The 18,058-nt window shown below is 38.2% G+C and overlaps 1 protein-coding gene across 4 annotated transcripts in view; it reads left to right on the top strand.

Moving 5' to 3' along the window:
- Positions 1-7,282: 7,282 nt before the first annotated feature.
- Positions 7,283-18,058, top strand: part of PLPPR5 (phospholipid phosphatase related 5) — a 233,038-nt gene continuing 222,262 nt past the window's right edge. For all 4 annotated transcript variants that reach the window (XM_082311956.1, XM_082311957.1, XM_082311954.1 and 1 more), the window contains exons 1-2: positions 7,283-7,294; positions 8,866-8,952. The gene's annotated coding sequence lies outside the window, so the exon portion shown is untranslated. The remainder of the gene's footprint in view (positions 7,295-8,865; positions 8,953-18,058) is intronic.

The following is an 18,058-nucleotide window of genomic DNA, read 5'->3' as shown; positions in this document are numbered from 1 at the left end:
CATGAGTTGACTGACAAGTTGGAACAGTGGAGCACAAGCCCTTTTCCTTCAGAAGCTGCCAACTCTTTGTTTTAATGTGCTCGGTTAGCGTGCCATTGCTTCTTTAACTGTTAAATGCCCAAACCAGAATCCTCCAGGACCGTGGTAGAAGTAAACTTTTATTATGTTCCTATTTCTCTTTCTTCCCTTTGTATATGCTTCTGGTGGTAAACAGATATTTTGCACTTATTTAAGTGTTCCTATTTCTTATGAAACTTATTTCACCTGTGTGTTTTAACCTGTTGTAATGTTAGCAGTGTAGACGGAGTGTTTTTTTTTTTTTTTATTTTTTTTGAGACGGCAGTTTTAATTTAGTTTCCTAGATGAAATTTTTAGAGAAGCCGTATTCACAGCTGGAAGAATGTTTTAGAACTGCCAACCTAAAGTAAAATAAACTTTAAGCAATCAGGTCTGTCATTGAGTGCCAGTGTTAATCTGTGCAATTACTGGTCAGCTATCTGGGACTCAGGGGAAGCTTTGTCTAAGTAAGGATTTCAGGATCATCATTTCAGTGTTACCAAGATGAGTCTAAAATGCCAGTGCCTCTCATGCTGGATTTACATTCAGCTGACTTGAAGGGTTTTTTGCTGTGGACTTCTGCTGAAAACAGCATTATGCTCCTTAAGGGATGCCGAACGTTTTGACCTTTCCAATTACACGAGTGGGAGTCAGCCTTCCAAAATCAATCTAGGAAACTTGCAAAAGAAGTGGAACTGCCTCTAGTAAAATCCAGTGGTGGAAAAAATTGTAAGCAAGATAAAGCTGAATTCAAACAGCATAAGGATGTAATGTGCATCTGGAATCCCTTTGTTACCCTCAGTATCATGTAACTTAAGTCTATGTAAGGACACCAACAGGAGAGTCAGTCAGCATGTTTGGGTTTTTTCCTGCTAATTCATTGAGATGACTAAACTCAGCAGGATTTGGTGAGGGGTTTTACTTTACATGTGATTACGGTGACCTGAATCTTCATGGCAAATCAGGCTCATTACTAGCAAATTCTAAGATGTTACAGAATTGAACACTTGATGGTGAGTTACATCCTCATAATTCAATATGAATCAATATTTAATTTCCATTTCCACTTTTTTAGTATGTCATCACTCATCCATATACACAAGCAGACTATCCCCCTCCACACTGGGATTAAGGATGCATTAACATTTTGTTTATACTGTGATCCACCCTGAGGTTTTGTTCAAACTTGCAAAGACCCCATGTTTTATTCTCCAGTGAAGATTTTTTTTTTTTTAATATTAATATATGCCTCATTTGGTCAGCATCCAAAATTAAAAAAATTCCCACATAAAAGCAAATGTGAAGTTCAAAGACAAGTGTGCTGAGGTATATCAAGAGACAGATTTCATGGGAATTTAAATGCGTTCAGTTTATGGATTTGACAATAAGTTTAACCACCCCACTGAATTAAATATATTCTTGCTGCAGAAGCCAATAGAGAGACAGTTTTTCTGTTTAATCTTTCATAAGTTAGTATAGCCTGCCTTATTATATTTTGACAAAAACCCCAAACTTATTTCATCTTTGTCTTCTGCGAAGTTAATCTTAAAATTTAAGTGTGTATGTGAACTTCAAAATGTTTAAAAGTATTTAAAGCAGCAAAGGATTACGTCAGAAATAAGGAAGTTTCTTTTGGGCCAGAATCTGTACTCTGATATAAATGGGATTTCATTCTCAATGGGTGGAGAAATGAGATCAGTATTTCAGGTTCAAATCAGAATAAATGGGATTGCATTGTTTTGAATTTTTATGATCTAAAATATTTTCCTTACTTTATGCTCCAAAATCATTTAAATGCTTTTAAAAACCTTACTTGTGGATGTTAATATATTTACAGACCAGAAAAGTATTTAACATGTCTTTTCCTAATCTGAACTCCCAGATTTTGAAGTAACCTGAAGATAATTTCTAAAATGTTGCTTCCCTTTTTAAGTGACCGTTATTAAGAAAGTATTTACAGCCCACTTTAAACATTTTAAATTGTTTAAATCATATATATCCCCTTGCGAGGCAGGATTTGTTGTTCAGTCAATAGGTTGTTTTCCAGTTGCCTTAATCCTATTCTAAATGGGATTTATGTGCAAGAGAAGAAATGGACCAGCTGTCATTTTGTCTGCCCCTTAAGCCTGCTTCACCAATAGGAGTATCCACGGTGTTATAGGTTAGATCAGTGAATCTGAACAGCTGTATTTTCAGACTGTAGGATTCTTGGAACAAGGTTTTTCAGAACTTGCCTGCCAAAAATGTATCCAGAGAAAACTCCCTACCTATTCTGCAAGTTTAAGCCAAAAAAAAAAAAAAAAAAAAAAAAAAGGAAAAAGAAAAAAACCAAGAAAAACCATATCTTTTGGAAGGATAATGTGTTTGCCTGTGTTTCTGTAACTGACAACTGTATATATTTCTTTTGGTAGAACAGATTCTCTGAGTTATGCAGAAAATGTTGGTTGTATCACATGATGAGTCATACAGGTTGGATTTTTTTGGCTTCACTTCTTCTTTTGTTCATTTCCATTTTGCACTGGGTACCTAATGTAGGGGTAATAATGAGAATCTAACGCACAAGGTGAAACAGTGGCATTATGAAGTCTTAAAGAAAAATGGGTGAGAATTTAGAAGAATGCAATATCCTGAACCAAAATCTAGAAGTAGCACCACAGAAGCACTTTCACAGCTGGAAATGCAAGTTTCGTTGTCTGTTTCTGGAGCAAAGTCTGAGTACTGGCATAGAGAAATCCTGTCACTTCAGAATTGTAGCGGCTGTCCCTGGCCATACTCTACAAACAAAACCATCCTCAGTTCTACTCTTACTCATAGCACTGGGATTTCTTTTGAAACAAATCATTAACCTAAGGTAATACATGTACAGTGAGTTATAGATTATTGTAGTACCAAACAATTGCTTCTAAGAAGAAACGTATCATTAAAGCTAAGGAGCAAGAAGCTTTCACTTTCTGAAAAAGTGAGTTTGAAGTGAATGGAATTGATCAGATTGTTATCAGTTGAAAACATAGCCTATACTTTCTGGAAAGAGTGATTATTGAGTTCATGAATCACCATTTTGTGCATCTTAACTAGTCTGATTATTTTGCTTTGTGATGACCTGCCTTCTGTAGCTGTGTTTGAAACAGGAAAAGGGTGTTTTGGACCTGGTATCAGAGCGAATTTTATATTTTTACAGTGAGCAAATGTACTGCCACTATGCGTCTGTCTGCATGTAGCCTTGAATCTCTGACAGCAGAGAAATGGAAAGAAGATAAATTTTATTGAAGGTCCCTCATTGAAAATGTCTACTGCAGTGTCCTGTCAATGGACCCAAAGGTCTGGTGTCTGGGATGCCTCAGCTGATTGAGAAATGGTCTCTTCTCCAGCTAGAACCAAGAATTTGCATTTTAAAGATGAAAAATAAGACAAAAAGAAAGAGAAATTTGAAGATCTAAAATCTTTTGTTTATTCCAGATGAAATGCATACAAATAGACAACTAAATCCTTTGGGCAGTTGCTCCCCAAAATTTTTTTAGCGACTTTCTCTTTAGCTGTATGTTATTTCCCAAAAGAAACAAGGTTTGTTTGTCTCCCTGAAAGGTTGGTTTTGAAGGCCGTTTCCACCATTAGTCTGCAAAGTACTTCCAGCTGTTTCAGTCAACAGTGCATTAATGTTGCACAATAAGCAGCAAACAGCTTTTGTCTATGATACATCCAGCTAAGGAACTCTTCTGGGGTTCATCATGGTGCTATTTTTTTGGCTAAAAAGCGTAAGACGGTCATACTTCTCAGAGATGGAAAACTTAGCAGTAAATAAAAAGCTTGAAGTCAAGGGAAAGAATACTAGCCAGAAGCAGCACCTATCACATTAAATTTATTTTACTTTAACCTGATTTTTTTCATATTATAAATAATATATTTTCATGTATCCATCAAGTCATAAATTCCAAGCTAAACTGGAAGGTGTTTCATGAAAAATGTGTGTGTTAATAACAGAGGAAAAAAGCTTTAAAGTGAGGATAACCTAGAGAAACGAAGTTAAAAACTATCCCCAGAATATAATTTTATATACATGAATTTGTGTATATATACAAATATATATTATATATATAAAAATAATTATTAGTAATTAGTAAAGACATTAAGTATCTTTATGGGTACTTCTACATGTTTAAATACTGCATCTAGGTGTACGTATAACTACCAGACTAGTTGTGTGTAGCATGTCTATGGTAGACTTCCTCATTGCTTGTTTTCCTTGTGGCTCATACATCTATAGCTTTCTAGCCTCTCAGTTTCTGTTGGTCACTAAATCTTTAATCTAATGACCTGTTTAGTATGTGGGATTGCCTGACCCTTATCAGATGAATAAAATTTAACATGCTTTCTTTTATGCTTTAGTCAGACTCCAGATTATATTAGCCAGTATGCTTAAAGATATGTGATAAATCGGGGCGGGGGGGCGAGAAAAAAAGCCTTATGTCCCTCCATCAAATTACACAATATTAGAAATTAGTAAAAAAAGTGTACATTTTTAGGATCTTAGAGGAAGTTCATAACAAAACCTCTGCTAGCTCTTAGGAGGGATTAAAATTTTGCCTTGAAGGCCACTTTTTGAGAAGTAATTCCCTACTAGGCAGGTCTTTCAACATGATTAATTTCTTGCGTTCTCTCACTGAAGCAAAACAATATCTGAGTATCTCAGTTTTATACAGTTGTATGAAGCTAAATTCTACCTTCTTTACTTGTTTGAGTAGACAAATTCCTCCCTGAATCTCTGGGAGGAAAAGCCTTGAACTATTATGTTTCTGTTGGTACAACTCCCTTCCTGTTGCTATTCATAAGTATGAATATATTAAGTTTTAAAAATCAAACTAAAGAAACAGCTGTTGGTCATTGCCTTCAATTGTTTTAAAAACTTTGATTATTTTAGTAATATTTTATAATAAACCTGCTTGTCAGATAACTTTCAATATTATAGAGAAGTTTTAGAATGCAGCACAGGCTCTGCGGTCTCTTCCGTGGCAGGTGTGTATATGACATGCACAGTGCAGCCTAGCTATAAATGCTATTGTGCTAAATACAGATCATCTTGCCCCCATTTTCTAAAATTACACAGTGAACTTTGTGAAAGTATTGATTATTTTTTAATCAGTTAAACATGTTTTTTGTAGCCTTTTTCATGTTCCCAGACACTTGTCAATTCTTGGCCTCATGTATTTTGGAAATGTTTTATGAAACTCTGAACGTGGGAGGCTTTCCAAAGCAGCTTTAACAAACTCTGTTGTCTCTCATTTAAAAATCACACTTCAGTGAATAGTTTAAGTGTAATTACTGTGGTGATATTAAATGTGAGAGTCTTAACAGAATGTGTTCAGGTGCCTAGATAAGTGATAGGATTGTTTGGTGTTTGTTTTTTGTTTTTTGTTTTTTGTTTTTTTTTTTTTTTTTTAAATGTAAACTGAAATAAATAAAACCACAAAGAGTCTGAAATACTCAGGATCAGAGCCTTAAACATGTTGTGGAATGCATTGCTTGCAACCCAGCATTTTCCAACTGCTGCAGACACACACTTCTAAGAATAGTGCAGAGTTTTAAATCCTACCCAGCCAACTGCGTGGGGAATTTTTAGCAGGGCTCTCAGAAACAGCTTTAGTTGTTGTGTAGTTTGGTTGTGTTTCATTAAGCGAAAGCAAATACCCCATAACCAGGGCCAAATCCTGGGGAAAGTAACAAAACCCACATGGGTACTGTGCTGTCCATAGTTAGGTAAACTGCATGACATCATAGTCTTCTGATGCTCTCGGAGAACGCAAAGAGAACAATAGTGGTGTTTGGGTCTAACAGGCCTCAGTAGGATTGCAGAGCAAAATTAGGGCCTTGCAGACATATTTTTTGTGAATGCTTAGTGCCAGGTGTGATTTCTCTGAGTACAAGTGCTGCTGGTGGAAGCCTTGAAAGTATAGGTGATTTGGTCTAGAAGACACAGCTGAAGTAGGAATCCCTTAGGAGAAAATCTTTCTTCTGCACCTGAAGCTGGGTGGGGAGATGGTGCAGAAGAGGCAGAGAGTGGAGGTGGTGAAGCCACTCAGCAAGTTCCCCTAATGATCAGCCTCTTGTTTGCAGGCTGAAGACTGGAAGCTGTGTAGGTTACATCAGCTGATTCCCATCTCCTGAGGCATGGGCAGAGCCCTTGCCCTGCTCCCCTGGGAAGCTGCCTAAGGAGCCTGTGCCTGTAGCAAGTTCTACCCTGAGCACTGGAGCTCAGGTGTTCTGCAAGATGGGATGAACCTTATCTGATAGCTCTCAGCAGAGCAAAGAGAAATTACTGCTTTCTCCACCCACACTTCCAGCCACTTTCCTTCCTCTGACTACTCTGTGAACCAACTGAATTTGCTAATCTGTCAGGAAAGTCATTAAAAAAAAAACCCAAAAAACAACAAACAAACAAAAACCAAAAAACAAACCCCAAAAAACCAAACCAAACCTAAACTGCCAAATCCATGAGTGTTCACTATGCTAGTGAGCTGAATATGTTCAATGGGAGACGACAGGAGCAGTAGCATTAGGGAGTAAGAAGGAATGGGATTCTGGCTGGGAGATGAGCAGCGAGAGAAGATGGAGGAAACGTGCCTTTTCTGGCAGCAGTGAGTTGCTAGGTGAACTCTTTTGTCTTGCAGGCCTCAGGCTTACCTTACCACAGTGGTCCAGGGACCACAAAAGACCTTATACTGACATGTATAATAAGCATGTATGCTTAGCTATTTTTCTGAAACTTGAAACTGTTGTGAAAACATGACTTCAGACTCTGGCAATCCTTCCTGTGCTTCCAGATACTCAGTATCCTGCGCTGTGGGTGGGCAAAAAATATCCCACATACAATTTGTTTTGCATAAGGCTTTCCAAGTATTAATGGAAAAAAATACGTAATAAGATTATGCAAAACTTTATTGTTAGCAGAGCTGATAAGAATATCTATGGCAGATAACTCTTGTTGCAAATACAGGCCTATTTTCTTCAGTGAAGAGGACCTATTTTTTTGCTGAGGAGTTTGTTATTTGGGAGCAGTGGCTGAGAAAAACTCGTCAGTCATTCAAACTGTTAACTTCAGCTGTCCCCTGTTCGTTTGCAGTGCTGGGTAGGTCATCTGAATAACACGGGGACTCTGACTGAACGGCTGACGCCTGCCACGTGGAGCGCCGAGCGATGCAGTGCAAGCAGCTGAAGCCGAATAGTCATCCGGATGCCTGTGAGAGTATGTCACCAACTTCTGTTTTTCAACAGATTCAAATATTTCACTTCTGCTTCTCATAGCACTGTATATTGGCTTAACCCCTTACCTTAGAGTGGTGATTATTAACTGGGAGCAAAAAAACTTGGTCTAATAATGGTTTCCTTTATTTTTCTTGTAAGATTTGTTTTGATTGTCAGGATTTCAGACATGTTTTATAGCTACATTTTCTTACCAGAAAGGTAATATTATCTTCCTCCTTTTCACCTGAATCTGAAGTGGATCCTCTGAGTGATATTATGGTGTTTGCTTGGTATTCACTTACGGTGAAATTACATGAGAAATTTGAACTGATAATAATGGCTGCGTGGTGCTGAGAAGAGGCATCCTGCTTCTCTCTCTCTCGGTCTTAGACACGTATTCCCACAGTTTACTTGGCTGGCTGCTCACTGAATCCTCTTGCTAAGCTGGCAGGGAACTAGCCAAGCAAAAAGGTGGCTATTGCTGAGCTAGTGAGTCAAATCATTGCCCAGAGAAGTCTGATGAGTGCCAAAATGTGGTAAAGGAAGAGGGCAGAGGGTGGAACTGTGGCTACTGGAAAATGCAAAGGAGGGGGGAAGAGCAGGGGAAGAGGAGGGAGGAGTAGGAAGAAAGGGAAGTGGTGGTAAACTGTTAGATAAACTAAGCTGTTCAATGTAAATTTACCTTTACAGACTATTTAACACAATGTAGGGAAATCTTTTTTACACTGTTGGCAGATCAAAGGTTAATATTTTATTACCATCCATGAATAATGCAAAAAAAAAAAAAAAAAATCTGGCTGCAAGTTGTATGAAAGAATATTTTGGGGAATATAAAAGCTCTTTTCTTGTCATATCTTCTCAGCTATGAACAAGTTCTTTACCCAGTGACATCAGGAAAGCCAAGCTAATCTGCAGCTTATGGTACTGCTTCATTAGATGTAATTTCTGAAAAGTGTCTTTGAAAATTTCTCTTCAGCCTAGCCAGTAGGATCTCTGGTTGGTTGGGAGATCCATTATAGTCTTTGCATAGATTTCTCACTGTCCAAATGCACCCGGAGACTGATGGCCTGCAAAGGCTGGAGTTGGATACTATTTTAATCATCTATTTTAGCAAAACATTTTTACATTTGAAAGTAACATCGTTGCATTTAGCCTGTAGGTGAAATGACTTTTCAAAAAGGGTTTTGATGCCTAGTGTTAATCTAGAAAAGGGGTTTGTCAGGTAATTTCTTATTTCACAAAGTATTATAAGAGCTTCCTGTGAAGGGGATCAGACTTATAGCCAATGGAGTTAAGAGACTTCGAGAAGCCATTTCTTGGGGTTTGGATTAGAAACTTAATCCACAATTCTTGCTTGTAATCATCACTGGATTGGACACAATTAATTTTGGTGTTTGAAGGAAAAATCAAGAAGACTCTAGCAGTTCTAGTTAACTGCTGCCGTCCTTTAATTTAGTTGGTCTGTTCTCTTACTTATTTTGGCTAATGCAGCTCAGGATTGTAATAAAAAATTGTCATTATCTCACGGCTGCTCAGTGCTTGTATGATAAGTTTTATATTCTTAATTTCCAGTGGACCATCAGCAATGGGAGAAGAACCAAGGAATGAGTAGCACACAGAGTAATCTGTCCTTTCACTGAAGGAAGACCGCATGTCAGTGTAAGTATCAACATCTTTTCACATAGTCTACACTTCAAACACCAGTAAAAAGTTAATAATTAATTTATTTATACATGTATATTTTTTTCCTGCTGAGATTCAAGAATGTTCTTCATGTAAATACCCTTTCTACAACTGTATGATGTATATGTTCATGTAGGTTCACATTAACACTTGATTCTCTTAGGGAACAGCCACTTATATAATTATTGCTTGGAATTTATACCGTAAATCTCAATAACTGTTGTGCTGATTTATTGTTGAGCTGTTTAATGTTATAGCTCAGAAATTGAAGAGCTGAAGTTAGATAGATCAAACAACTTCAATAACATCAATTTGGACCTCCAGCTAGCAGAGGAAGGCACTGTTGGGGACCTAACGATCTATCCGAAGGAAATGTCAGCTTAAACACAGCTGAGGGACCTTAGCTCTCTTTAGTCCTAAGAAATGTCCTACAGCAAGGTCATATTATTCTGAACTGATTCTTTTTACCAGTATGGAATTTATTTCATGGTTGACACAGTTTCATTTCATGTGTGTTGCTCGTACCTAGAGAACTTCATGCCTTTTAATCATAAAGGCATATTTCTTATGTCATCTCCTAGCCCCTCATGAATTTCATAGTTCTGTAAATATCTCAATTAAAGATAGTGACAGGCTGTGATTTCAGGTTCCTATTTTGAATACTGGTTGTAGCATAGTAGATTAAATAAAATAAAAATGAATTTGCATTTTTTAAGAGTACCCCGCCACCACCACAAATTGCACAACTTCTGCACTTAAGAGATGTCTTGAGGGTTACCTGTTCTTAACAGAGGCAGAAAATTGCTTTTGTAGTAATCATTTGGCTTCAGAGAACTTTAGAAACAAGTTCCCCTTATTGGGAGAGCTGATCACTGGCTTTCTGAAGCTAGGTTAAACCAATTTTTTAAGATATGTGCATGAATTCTCAAGAAGTGCAATATAGATCAGAAAAGGAGCAATTTCTACACATTATGACCATAATTCTTATCTACATTTAGCTTAGTTTGTCTGTGTTCAGATAGTGACATTGGGACCTGTCCTGAAAATAGGCAAAGGTGTGTGTTGGGGATTTTCAGAGCTGTGTGTGTGTCCCACGCTTGCACTGACCGGGTTGTCCAGAGCTGAGCTAACGCTGCCAGTTGTGTGCTACCATATGCAAATTAGCAATTAGAACTGACGATGCAGGTACTGGAATGGGTTTGTTCAGTGGCTCCTGCTAGGGGGTTATAAACAACTCTTCTAAGCCCTCATTCCTTTGACTGCAGCCTTTTGTCTTAATTGCCTTATCATTATGACAGCTTCAGCAAAACTGACAGCAACACCTGAGTTGCCGGCTGGTACTTTCTCCAAAGTGATAGCATCTGCTTTCCAAAAAAACCTTGTGTGAGCCTCAGCCTCTTCCACCTCCTCCTCCCACTTCTGCTAGACATTATCGTAATCCTCAGTCTTTCTCCTATCCTATATTAATTGTATAAACCCTGAGCAAATCTGTCTACCTCTGTCAGTGTTTGGTGAGGAAGGTCCTCTTCTCTAGGGTGACAGCTCTCAGTGTGCACAGTCTGCACTGACAGGCTGCAGTCAAAACTGACCACAGTTTGAATCACCTGGTTTAATTGTCCCTAACCTAAGCAACTATGAAAGCCTCAGATCAGCTTTAAGTGCTTGTAGGACATTCTGAAAATATTCCTCACATACTGGTCCCTTAGGTTGCGTTGTGTATAATGCTTGTGGCGTAGGACTGTCTTTGAGTGAGTGAAATTAAATGCCAGTTTTGAAAACAACATGAATAATACAAGAATAGATATATAGGATAGACTTTGAAAGATCATGAGCATGACTGAAGCAATCAGGATTTTATTCTGGTTACACAGAGCTTTCAAAGAGAACCGTGAATCAACAAAACATCTTGACTCTTGATTCTTCTTGTTTCTCTTCTAGAACATTACTTTAAATTCTCTAATTAACCTTTCCTTGGAAGTACTGATTCACTTGTGATTTTCCAATTCCTGTATGTAAAAGCTATCTGTAGTACAGCTTGTCAAAAACATTTGTTGTGAAAGGCAAATATACTAGAGACTACCACAAATTCTCCTGTCCTAAATCAATGTTTTTGGATCCACTTTCCATTCTGTTTTTGTTCCCCATATACTTCTATCTGCATGCTGTGAATGAATCCTACAATTATTAGATCCTACAATCTATTATCCAAGATTAACCTCTCAGTTGTATTTTTTTTTTATCTAGTTTTGCCTTTAATTTACTTGCTTGATCTCTTGAGTGATTAGCCAATAAACTTTGGTCTGATTTACAAGAACACTCCTAGCTGGTGAGACAATGACTAATCTCTCTAATTTACAGTTACCTCTAGGATCTAGATATCCTCTGTTTCAGACATGAAAGTGGGATAAGAATTATTTTAATTCCTTGGTTTGTACATCTTTGATTATTCAATTATTTTGTCATTTAATCATTCTAAATAATTGGATCCTCCTGAGTAATGAAAAGGCTTATGACGATTCATGAACAAGGTGCCATCTCATTCCATGTAGATGTGGGTTGATTAATAACCAGTTTGAGATATGTCATGCATTCTTCTTTATCTGTAGGCTAAATTAGTAGTCTGCCTGGGTTAACCTCAGCACTTTACAGAGAGTCTCTGATGGCATCTGCCTCCAATCTGCTTAATTACAAAACAGTTAGATTTGCTAATCAGGCTTTTGGTTTTTTTTCCTTTCAAACTCTGGTTTGCAAGGCTTATATCAATAACAAGGCATTATGAAGGAATAGCTGAAGATCTCTATGTTCCTTTGGACTTCTGCACATTGTGAGAATTCTTCATTAGCGGCGTTTCATGTTTTTTCTCTGACAATAATGCCTACACGTGGCAAATAGACCTTTGCAGTGGCCCTCTGCAATTCAGAAATTACAAACTGCCTCATGTGTTTTGTAGTTCTAGGAAAGAGAATCTTATTTTTTTCTTAAGGCTCACATGTATGAGACACATAATGTAAATGACAGTACTAGTTTACAATTATTATAATTCAAAACCAGTACTGCTTAGAGCTAAAACAACAGTACAGTATTCACAGTGGTTGAGATTTTGATGTGCCATTGTGCAGTAGGAGAACTATGCTTGTTAAATTAAACTGTAAGTGGCCTTTTGTACTCTTCAGTGTTTTGATCTGTGGCACTTTTTCAAAAAACAGAAACTGATTGAAAGCAACTGAATCTAAACCCATCTGATTCAACTGGTAATGGCTTACTGTTAGGTATCTTGATGAGACAATTCTTGCTTGAGGATTAATATATTGGCTGGGAAAATAATGTAATCATTGCAAATTCTTCTTTATTCCTTTAAACAAGAATAAAAAATGCTAGCAACTTACAACTTATCTTCATTGCCATATAAAAACTCTTTGCAAGAGAAACTTGTGATATAGAAGTAGAGAATAAATTGACAACATTTTGAAGATGAGTTGAATGAACACCAAATTATTTTTTGTGGTTTCTCTGCCCCCTCAGCACCATGAGGGATCAGAATTAGCATTCTTAGGCCTGCATTAAATGAAAAATGAGTAATGCTACACAATCACGAAACAGTTTATACATCTACCACATCATATTAAAGTTTGGCAGAGTTTTTAGTGACTTCTACCAAACTATGTTACTTTCCAACTGAACTGCTGTGATATTTGAAGACGGTAATAGCTGCTTTCAGAAAACCTTAAAGCCTTGGCTGTGGTTTCTCTCCTTTGCAGATGTCGTTTTCTCTTGAGTGGAGAGGAATAACTTTTTTTTTAACCATTCTTTAGTGCATTGCTACTAAAAGAGGTAGATAGCATGACCCAGATAATTTTTGGCTTGTCAGTCTAACATCATCAGTTCCAGGCAAAGTGTTGGGTAGGCTGATACAAGATGTAATAATGCATTAAAGGAAAGTGATATAGTGAGTACCAATACATGGGAATTAAGTTCTGTCACTCTAATTTGATGTTACTTCTGGGAAAGGTAATAGAGTAGATATATTCTTTTCATTGATACCTTCCTTAGGAATGACATTTACATAAAGCCAACTCAAGAACATAGCAATTGTAAGAGCTAAAAAGTAAAGATGACAGTTCACTGGCACGAGGTGATCTGGAACACTAGCAGACTGTGTGCTCATAACCAACATTCATTTCAATGCTGTCAAAAGCAGGGTCGTATGTTTAGGAAGGATGAAATTCCTCAGATTGAGGCAGTGCCATGAAACCTCATGATGCTGAGGAGATCTTGGGAGTCATGCTGGATAATCAGGGGAATATTTACTCTGATAGCAAACCTGTAGCTAAAATGGCTGATGTTCTAAAGAGGTTTAAAGTTCCTCTGTATTTGGGAATGAGTGCAACTCTTGTGGGGAATAGATTGTCCAATTTTGCTGGCAATATCTCAAGAGGGATGCTAAAATCTGACTGGAATGTTATGAGAAGAATGATAGAAGGATTTAAAAGAAACTATACTCTGCAAAAGGAGCTTAACTTATTAAATAGAAAGTTAAGTGGTTCTTCAGGAACACTCTATAAGAAACAGGAAATTTGACAATACAAGGCCTCTTACTTTAGCAAAATGATAATGAAATTCAGTGACTGGATGTTGAAAGTTGAAATTTCTGCATGCTAGAAGAGATATTAAGCAGTTAATGTAACAGTGTCTGAGTGCAGTCTCCATTGCTGCAGACTTGAAAAAGCAGATTCCTTTGGCCTCGTAATCAATGGACAATAATGCTGGCGGAGTGGCAAAAGCAAAATGATGAAACCTGTGACAAAACCTGGCAAATTTCTTAGCGTGCTCAGGAAAATGACAGATTAGATGGTACAAAAATGGCTTAATCAAGGGTCAGCCAAACTTGTTAGTACTGTTTTGGGCATTTACTGAAATAAGAGCATCAAAAATCCCTAACATAGTGCTAGTATTCCCTTTTCCCCAGCCGTGCTGCCACCGCAGCCATCAGAAACACTCTTTGCTCTTCCACAGTTTCTCTGGAGCTGTTTTCAGGTTCTGAGAACACCTAAATTTTCCTTACAGTCTCACACAGCACTTTCTAGTTTTAATGAAACATTTCCATGTTTTTCTCTGAAGATAAAGTTTCCTAGTGGTTGACAGACACAAGTAAGAGTGCAGGTAGGAGTAAGACTCTTCCCTTAAACTAAATTTATTTAAGATTTATATCTAACCAGTATACTTATATTCAACCTTTCATCTACGACCTTTTGGTAATTAGTATTAAGTGAATGAAGAGAAGTAAAATTATTCCAGTTATTTAGAAACAAATGTCTTACTGAATAATTGAAAACACCACTTACAGGACAATTTAAAAAGATTTCCTAATGGTACTTTTTCAATTTTCTTCTGACTTTTCACATTATCGGAAGAAATTTTTTAGACAATCTAACACATCAGAATTTGCTATTTGTCACAGGTAGGTGGTGTTTTTGGCAGTTAGCTGTCAGTATTATAATAGCATCTACAGTCCTACTGTACCGGTTATAGAACATATTTTACAGAACGTGTTTGTTGTGACAGTTGCTGAGTCCACTTGCTTGCAACCTTCCTTTTAGAACTTTGTACATTTTAAGATGTCTTTTATAATCCAGAACCAGTGATTTTCAAATGGGGACTGGATTTGCCAGTTGTTTGGTGGTCTGAGTAATGAAATGTAAGTTTAAGGACTGTGTCTCCTCCCTGTCTTATCACGAGCCTAGATGAAGTGTGAATGAGTTCATGTAAATCAGGAAAATCTGTGTATTTTCTGTCTGACAGATGGGGAGAACAGTACTTTCCTAGCTCACAGGGAAGGAGTGCCATTATTGAACATGGCCTACTCCTTGCACAGCCATTTAGATGAGATCTGAATTCAGAATCTAGCTAAAATGATGGTTAGTCATTTGGTAAAATAAACATTGGGGAAAAAAAATCACTTTAAACAGCCTTTTTGACTTACGGATGTCCATGCAAAATAACAATTGCGACCAAACATAGCAATAATGGAATATTGCCAAAATCGTGCTACCAAAATGCAAGCCGTCCCGGCCCAGAAGAGAACTGAAACAGCTGCTTGATTCCTGTTGAAAACCCTCGAAGTCATAAGCAAGTGCTCACCGTGAAGTATGAGCTGCCTGTGTTTCAAAGGGTGTGTCTGTTCTGTTTTATTTCTGTTGCAATAGGCTGCTGTGCCTGACTAGTCTCCATAACTTTATCTTTTAACGAATTATTTTGGATGGTGCGGACCCAGCAGCAAGCTAATATACTATAGTCATCATTAGCAAATGTGATTTGCCCTTGAACAGTCTCCTATGCTAATCATTTTATGCTATCACCATCCTTTTTCAGAAGTAGCTGTATTTGCTAAAAGCAACCTGCCCCTGTCCATTTGCCAAGGGAAGGTCCTGTCATGTGATTTAGTACCTCTCAAAAAATGTCTCTGTGTGGCTTGGCTGACTTCTCAATTCTTTGCATGCGGAGACTGTTTGAATATAGCAGGCTGACTATCTTCACCGAGGGCTATAGCTCCGATCTCTTAGTGCCCTTTCTAAATCAGCAACCGGACTGACGTTATGCATTAGCAGATGACAGCGCTTGGTTTGGTGATGAGGAGTGGCATTTTTCACCCTGGGAGACTGGGGGCTGAGCCAGGGGCTGCCCTCGAATTTCTCCTGAGTCACAGCTTGTGCAGAAGTCCTTGGCTGTTTTGATCCACAGCAGAAAATGCAACCAGTAAGCAGGCCTTCTGGTAAATCCTGTGTCTCTTTGCATTCAGGGTTTCCTTAGGGGTCAGCCTGATGGCATGAAGATGAACTACCTGGGAGGAATAGTACTTCTCCCACTTGGCAGAAGCACCGTCTCTGTTATATTGCAGTGGTATCACTGCCTCAGTTTATTCTTTGTGACAAGGATGTTCGCTGCAGCAGACACAACAGCTCTTTACAAATGCATTGCTTGTGTGACAGGCTCAGCACTCTGGGGCAGGTTTTCAAGAGGGCTCAGTCGGCTCTTGTGATGCTTACAGGCAGTTTTCTGAAGACCCAGGACAGTGAGCTCCGAACACAGAAGAGCTGTAGAAACTCTGCGTCTGTCAGCAGTGCAGGAAGTCTGTTTCTGTGTGCAGCAAACATCTATTTGTGCAAGGAGTGACCACAAGTTCTCTTGTTTTCAGAGGGGCTGTTTATTGGCTTTTGGAAGGAAATATGTGACTTGTCAATAACTGAGCTTCTAGTTGGTATTGAATTCCTTCTGCCTTGATAAGTGGTAGTCAGTGGTGATAGATTATTGTATGGTGTATATACAGCACAAGCCACAATATTGGGCAGAAGAGATAATAACACCTCTCTCTAGCTGCCTGCACATATCAGGAAAGTGTGTATCTATGAATGTAAAATCCACAAATCCAGATATTCCTCTTATGCATGTGTCTCTATAAGTAACCTCTCCTCTAACTGACCACTGACAGAACATGGTCTGTGCAGAGTCTTTTACAACCAATGAAGCATGTTGTGCTCCAGTCATACTAGGTGTTTTACAAACACTTGGGCAGGCAATGGTGCCAGCAATGAGCTTACAAACTAAGAAAATAAAAGGGGCCTTCATAAAAGGCTTGGCTTTGAATCTGTGATGCTTTGTATGTGCTACCTTTTGTGATAATGTTAGAGACCTTATCTGAACTGGGCAAAGTGCGCTGCTGGAAAACATGTATTTTTAATGTACTTTAAATAACATAACATGATTCAATGCTTACTGTGACCAAAGATCATCTAAAGCTAGCTGGACTTACTTAGCCTTCCACTCCCTTAACTTTAGCTGCAACTAGATAACTCATTTTTTAACTCCGCTGTCTGTATTTATTCTAGACAATAGCCTGGTTTATGGTATTTATAGTGTTGTTTTTTCTAACAATACCTTCCAGTTTGGGAAAGATACAGAACATTTCCCTGCCTGAAAGGTTACAAAATTTAATGGTAAAGGTAGAGGATAGTGAGTCGTGGTCCTGAACACTCACAATATGTGAGTAAACTGATGTTTCTGATGAGGAGTCATAAGGGATTGGCAGAAAACCACATCTGGTAGTGGGAGATTTCTCTGGGCTGTAGTACTGACAATGAGCAAGATGAGGGAAAAATTAATGCCAGAAGGGGTATTTAAGACCAGGAAAAAAAATTAGAAAAATATACAGGAAGCCCACTACTTTCTTTTGATTAGTTTGATTTCATTTTAGTTTTGGTATTATTTCATGTCAATGACTAACTTACAGTTACGCCTTAGACCTCTGGAAACATTCAAATAGATCATACTTGAACTTCTGGAAGAGGTCTTATTATAAAGGTAACCTCAAGAACACATAAACCAGGGAAGAGATCATGAGGATCAGAGATCGTGATGAACACTAGGAAAAAGTTAACTTTCTCTTACATGAGAAAGTAAGTTGCTGAAGAAGCAGTATTCATGATCTATAGTTTGTTGTTTTGTCTGGCCATCAGCAGGTATATAATAACAAAGCTTGAAAGCTCTTTGATCAGCAGTTCAGCTCCCACGCTGGGAATGAGGCAGGGCTTGCTCAGCTGATACCTCATTCTGACAAATAAATTGTGTTACAGGATGGACACAGAGCAGGAGTTGGTGTGGCATCAGTAATAGAGCAAACCTCTACCAACCACTGTTTGTGGGAGAAGTAAGAGCACGGAAAGGTTAACCAACAGCGCATCTAGTATTACTTGTTCAGCTGGAGTAAAGGAAGCACTTTCAAAAAAGGAAACACAGAAACTGGCCTTGCTCCAGGGATGAACCTGCTAGGGCTTGTAGGTGTCAGCTGTCTGTAGTGGGTGGGTAGAGTCTATGCATGTTTTGTCAGATCCTGGCAGGGTCTGCACTGCCTACGAAGAGGGCTGGGTTGTGTTCTGGCAGGTAAATGTGGGTTGACAGAGTAGCTTAAGTGTGGAAACAGCACAATGACACAGTCATCAGACTGCACGAAACTCGGTGAGAGCAGAAAGACGCTGGTTTTGATTTTAATGTAAGAGAGAGTTCTCCCTCCTCTGAAGTCCAGACATGA

The sequence above is a fragment of the Platalea leucorodia genome (genome assembly GCF_965183815.1).
Source record: "Platalea leucorodia genome assembly, chromosome: 5".
In the NCBI taxonomy this organism is placed as follows: Eukaryota; Metazoa; Chordata; class Aves; order Pelecaniformes; family Threskiornithidae; genus Platalea; species Platalea leucorodia.
This window is presented reverse-complemented; position numbering and strand designations above follow the sequence as displayed.